The following is a 6888-nucleotide window of genomic DNA, read 5'->3' on the forward strand; positions in this document are numbered from 1 at the left end:
CATATACTGGCAATCTAAATGTGACCTTAAAATTGACCTTTGACCTACTTTTCACCATGAACTGAACTTTGCAAATTTTGCTTCCCTTTTATCTCCAAAGTTACGCTGTATCAAAAAGTACATATTGGTGGTGAAAGCAAAATGTGCAGTACGGTAATGGATAATAAATTTTGAACTCTGGAAAAATAAAACATAAGGCTTGGCAAAGCAGACAACTTGTGGTCAAAAATGACATTATTTCATCAAATTTGAACATCTGGAACTTCAGAGCACCTCCCATTTCAAGAATTTTGACCAAAATGACCTTTTCTTTATTTTAATTAATTTTTTCTGTAGGAAATTTATGGCACATTATGGTAACTCCAAAATTGTACCATTTAGTCCCTTATATCTCCAAAACTGGCAGAGATAGGTCCATAGTTACTATTGAAGTTGAATAGGAAGTCATATACTGGCAATCTACATGTGACCTTAAAATTGACCTTTGACCTACTTTTCACCATGAACTGAACTTTGCAAATTTTGCTTCCCTTTTATCTCCAAAACTGGCAGAGATAGGTCCATAGTTACTATTGAAGTTGAATAGGAAGTCATATACTGGCAATCTAAGTGTGACCTTAAAATTGACCTTTGACCTACTTTTCACCATGAACTGAACTTTGCAAATTTTGCTTCCCTTTTATCTCCAAAACTGGCAGAGATAGGTCCATAGTTACTATTGAAGTTGAATAGGAAGTCATATACTGGCAATCTAAATGTGACCTTAAAATTGACCTTTGACCTACTTTTCACCATGAACTGAACTTTGCATATTTTGCTTCCCTTTTATCTCCAAAACTGGCAGAGATAGGTCCATAGTTACTATTGAAGTTGAATAGGAAGTCATATACTGGCAATCTAAGTGTGACCTTGAAATTGACCTTTGACCTACTTATTATCATGAACAGAACTCTGCTAATTTCTTTCTCTTTTAACTCCAAACCTGGCAGAGATAGGCCCACAGTTACTATTGAAGTTGAATAGGAAGTCATATACTGGCAATTTACTGACCTTGGAATTGACCTTTGACCTACCTTACGATGAACTTAACTTTGATTGTACCATTTTTAGTTATATATATATTTTTTGCATATTTTGAAAATTCTTGTTGATTGCATTTTTACAGCTTGTCAAGCACAAGACTGGTGGCTGTGTTCCTTATTTTGTGTATGTGGGGGTCTATACGAATGCGCTTGCTCCAGCTGGTGGTACAATATTCGGAGGCGGTATCACCTCTCTGATCCTCTAGTTGATATAAATAATTAATTAAAATAATATTCATATCCTTAGATAAGCTTAGAAGGGGGCAGTCAATAGACATTCGGGAATGATCGTGACCGGGGCACATGGCACGAGATAAAATTTAGAAATGCCTTTGAAGGCTAGGGCGGATAATGATGATCCAGGAAACACGGTGACTGAGTTGGGGCAAAGCCTGAGACAAAAGGACTGCGCTCAGTCAAGTGTTATTTCTTCCTGGTTATTAAAATTCCTGAATGATCTATATAGGCTGCCCTGTTTTAAGGTGAATTCATATCGTATTTTGGCTTTGGCGATATCATTATACATTTTGGACTGACAGTTACTAAGTAGAAGAAACATCTGTATATTTTCCAAAAGACAGTATAATTTCCACTTGCATCAAATGAATATCTTGTTCATTTTATTGGATCAGCTGGGTGCACAACACTAAGGCCCAAGAACCAGCGCGTTATCTAACGTGACATTATTTTAACGTAAAGTCTGACTGACGAAGTCTGGGACTTAACAATTGGCGAGCTCTTTTCAGGACTTAATTTTTAGCGATCTAACGAAATGAATCCAGATTCTCTTCAACAACTGTCCACCGGAGTTGCAGCTTTGGCAAAAACAACGGTGCAGGCGCACCAGGAAGATGGACAGTGAAGAAATTTAATGCAGGAAAGATGGCGAGCGGAAGATGCTCGAAATGTGCAGATGGAACGCATGAAAATAGAGGGTGAGCATCAGACAAAATTGGACGTACTGTGCAGGGCTATTAAACCCTGTGATGGGTCCATTCCGGACGACACGTGAGACTGGATTGACCAAATTGATCGAACAATTCCCCGGACGGAGGAAATTGAACACGCCACAATTAAACTGGCACTGCAGACGGCACAAGGGCCAATGGCAGGTGAGATAGATTATTTCTTAAATCAACAGCCAGAGTATTTTGGAACGGACTGGACGGTGCTACAAAACCATATTCAACGGGTCTTTCTTTCCACAGATGAAACTTGTTGCATTCGAGCCGAATTGGAACGAATAAAACAATCACAATTCGAGAACACGGCGTCCTATAACCGCCGCTTTAGAGACGTGGCACGTAAAGCATACCCACTTCCATGATCCGAGGAAGCGGAACACCTGTTAATTAAGGCTTATATGCGGGGCCTGAATGAGATTCGCCTCGCTAGAGACATGATACGGAAGGGACGACCGGTAACGTTACAAGAAGCTATGAGATACGTGGACAATGAAGAGGTGGGTGATCTCCTGTTTCAAACTGTCTATGGAGACCGAAATAGCAACACTAAACGCCGCATTGAGGAGCCAATGGAAATTGGGGCGACACAACCTGCGGACCAAGTACCAGGATGGGCTACAGAACTAAAAGAGTCGATCTTATCTGCATTGAAAACCGCAGCTCAACGCGAGCCACCGATGACGTCATCTAACACAAGACAGCACCCACGCAAACCGCCTCAATCGTCTAAGGACAGTAAGGGTTGGACGGCAGACGGACAGATAAAATGTTTTCATTGTGGTAAAGTAGGCCATGTAAAGGCAGAATGTTACCAACTCAAAGCTTTACGTAAGAAACAGCAACCTTTTGACCATTTAAACTAGTTCAAGCAGAGAGGTGTAAGAAGGCTCGTATGGGGGTTAGTGTATCTTTAAATGGGGAACCTTGTTTAGCATTCGTTGACACGGGTGCTAGTACCTCTCTGCTCCATTACTCAGTGTTTAAGATATTATGTGCGATGACTAGTAGACCTAGATTAGTGAAAAGTACACAACCCGTCATTAGTATAACTGGTCAGCAACTTACTGTGTTAGGAACAGCTCAAATTCGTATTGACTTTGCAAATGTGGTAGAGATGCTCATTGTAGACAATATTGACCATCAAATGATATTGGGTAATGACACGCTTCAGGCACACAGGAGAGTCATTAATTATGACACTAATACACTGTATTGGTGTCGTAGGGAATGGCTGCTGGTTGAATATAAACAGTATCAACAAAGTACTGATTTATGTACCGCACTTTTAAAAGCAACTCCTGTAGGTCACGAGGCAATAGATAAGGTTTTGATTGATTTCAATGATGTGTTTAGTGTAAAAGGTGAACTGCACGGTTTAAGTACCATGGAACCAATGACTATAGATACGGGTAATCATGTGCCCATTAGACAGAGACCATATCGCACACCATTAGCGAAGCGAAAACTTAAAGAATCTGAAATTGAAGAAATGTTGAAAGATAATGTGATTCAACCAAGTTTCAGTCCATGGGCCTCTCCCGTTACACTAGTACCAAAGAAGGATGGCAGCACTAGATTTTGTGTGGACTACCGAAAATTGAACGAGCTTATTACACCTGCAAGGTACCTGCTACCCCTCATTCAGGACATCTTTGATCAGGTGAGTGGAGCACAGTGGTTTTCAGTACTAGATTGTCGTTCAGGGTACACACAAATTCCCATTGCTGAAAAAGATATTGAAAAGACAGCATTTGTTTGTCATTTGGGTCAATTTGAATACTTACGTTGTCCTTTTGGGTTATCAATTACTTCTGGGTATTTCCAACACATGATGGATTCGGTTCTGAGTGGCCTTATCGGAGTATCATGTTTTGTTTATCTGGAAGATATTCGCGTGTTTAGTAAGACAAAATAAGAACATGCAGAACATTTACGTCAGGTATTTCAGCGATTGCGCAACGCCGGTTTAAAATTAAAACCTTCAAAGTGTTCATTTGCCCAACAAGAAATTAAACTTTTAGGCTACATTGTGACCCCTGATGGTATTAGTAGTGATCCCGAGAAAACAAAAGCAATTTCCGCCTTAGAACCACCAAAATCAGTCAAAGTATTTGGTCTTTTCTCAGCATGTGTCAGTATTACTCACGAACCATTCCCAATTTTGCTCACACAGCATCATCTCTATACAAACTTACCAAGAAGGGCAAGAAACATGTATGGGGGGATGAACAACAACAGGCATTTCAAACCTTAAAAGATCAGTTGTGTGCAAATGAGATTATGGCGTATCCCCGGACAGACAGACCGTATCGCTTGTATACGGATGCATCAAATTACGCGGTAGGGGGCATTTTAGTTCAGGTAGATGAAAACGGGATGGAACGTGTCATACAGTATGTCTCTAAATCCTTGTCAGGTCCAGCTCTTCGCTGGTCCACACTTGAATGCGAAGCTTATAGTTTAATTTTCTGCGTCAGTAAGCTGCGTCCCTATCTCATCGGGTCCGATTTTACCATCTTCACGGATCATAAACCTTTACGATCTTTATTCACGGCCGAAATGCGCAACCCGAAAGTTCAACGCTGGGCTATGTTGCTGTCCTGAGACAAAAGGACTGCGCTCAGTCAAGTGTTATTTCTTCCTGGTTATTAATATTCCTGAATGATCTATAAAGGCTGCCCTGTTTTAAGGTGAATTCATATCGTATTTTGGCTTTGGCGATATCATTATACATTTTGGACTGACAGTTACTAAGTAGAAGAAACATCTGTATATTTTCCAAAAGACAGTATAATTTCCACTTGCATCAAATGAATATCTTGTTCATTTTATTGGATCAGCTGGGTGCACAACACTAAGGCCCAAGAACCAGCGCGTTATCTAACGTGACATTATTTTAACGTAAAGTCCGACTGACGAAGTCTGGGACTTAACAAGGGGTTTAAGAGTAAATTGTTTGTTTGGAACTTATCGTCTTTTGAAGTGAATAACCCATTGAAATATGGGGTAATTTAACGTAAAAGATGATAAAATCAAAAGTAAATAGTTTAAGACAATTCTCTGGTACCGCCCTGAAGTGCTTTCACCCAGCTTTATGAGGCCTTTTGAATCACTTGAATAGCTGTCTTGGTTATAGAGAAAATCCCAATTCCGAAAACGGCATTTTCCCCCTAAAATTGGCACTATACCGTCATCCGTTGGACACTGTACTTAATCCCCGTCTTTAATTGGCCTTTTGGGAAGTTTGTTTTAATTTTTTATAAAAACTTATAAGCCCAGGGCTTTATTTCTATGACTTTGGTCCTTTTACTATTAGTCCCCTTAAGCTTATCACAGATTTTCATTATTGTTAAGCATCATCTGTCCAAATTCCACAAATATTGGACAAGATTTGTGAAAATTATTAACATTTAACTACTTAATACCATGGAATTTGGCAGTCTTTTCAGTGTTATTTTCAGTTTTCTCAACTTTATTGTCCAAAAAAGAAATCTTTTTCATGAGACACATTCAACTGATGAGCTTATCACAAATTTTCATTGTTGTTATGCATCATCTGTCCAAATTCCACAAATATTGGACAAGATTTGTGAAAATTATTAACGTTTAGCTATTTTAAGACACTGCATTTAGCAGTCTTTTCAGTGTTATTTTCAGTTTTTCTCAAGTTAATATGTTCTTAAAATATCCTTTTTATTAGACACATTCAACTGTTTAGGTTAACTTTATTAAAATTGAAAACTTAAATCATACCATTTGATTTTTTTATGTGAGGCTATTTATATGTTGTGAAATTGAAAAAATTGTTTTTGGTAATTCTCACTCTTTTCATACAAATTGTCAATAAACTACACTTCTATTACACATAGTCAACTGATAAGCTTATCACAGATTTTTATTATTGTTAAGTACCATTTATCCAAATTCCACAAGTATTGTACAAGATTTGTCAAAATTATTAATGTTTAACTATTTTAGACCATGGAATTTGGCAGTCTTTTCAATGTAATTTTTAGTTATCTCCAATTAATATGATCAAAAATCTTTTTCATTAGACACATGATGAGTTTTTTATTGATTTTAAGCATTATTTGTACAACTTTCAAAAACATTGGATTAGATTGGTCAAAGCTATTAACATTAACTATTTTATACCATGAAATGTCACAAATATATCACAAATATTTGACCAGATTTGTCAAAATTATTAATGCTTAACTTTTTCAAGTCATGGAATTTGGCTGTCTTTTCAGTTTTCTCAAAAATATATGTTCTGAAAAAATCTTTTTCATTTGACATTGTCAACTGAAGTGCTTTTCACAGATTTTTATTGATGTTAAGCATGATTTGTACAAATTTCACAAATATTAGATATGCCAACATTATTAACATTTAACTATTTTAAGTTATTGAATTTGGAAGTTTATCAATGTTATTTTCAGCTTCTCAAATATATTGACTGAAAATACCCTTTTTATTAAACACAGTCATCTATTTAGCTTAACTTTATCAAAAGTATTTATGTTTAACTATTTTTAACTGGGAAATTTATCAATTTTTAATATTTAATTTACGCTTTTTTCAAATATATTTTGTCAAATGGTGTGCTAAACCCAATTCCAGAAACTGATTGTAGGGAGGAATCTGCACCTGGTATTGGTAGTAAGGAGAAGTCTGGAATGGGTATATGTTGTTTTCTAGGTCACATTTCTGGACAATTTGTCACCTCTACACAAGCAAACAAATTATCACATTTGATGTTTCTTTGGAGATTGAATGATATATTGAATGATATATATGATATATTGGCGTATTTATTAAAATATTTGTTTTCAATAATT

The sequence above is a fragment of the Lingula anatina genome, chromosome 6, assembly GCF_051362555.1.
Source record: "Lingula anatina isolate TDL-2025a chromosome 6, LinAna3.0, whole genome shotgun sequence".
Taxonomy (NCBI): domain Eukaryota; kingdom Metazoa; phylum Brachiopoda; class Lingulata; order Lingulida; family Lingulidae; genus Lingula; species Lingula anatina.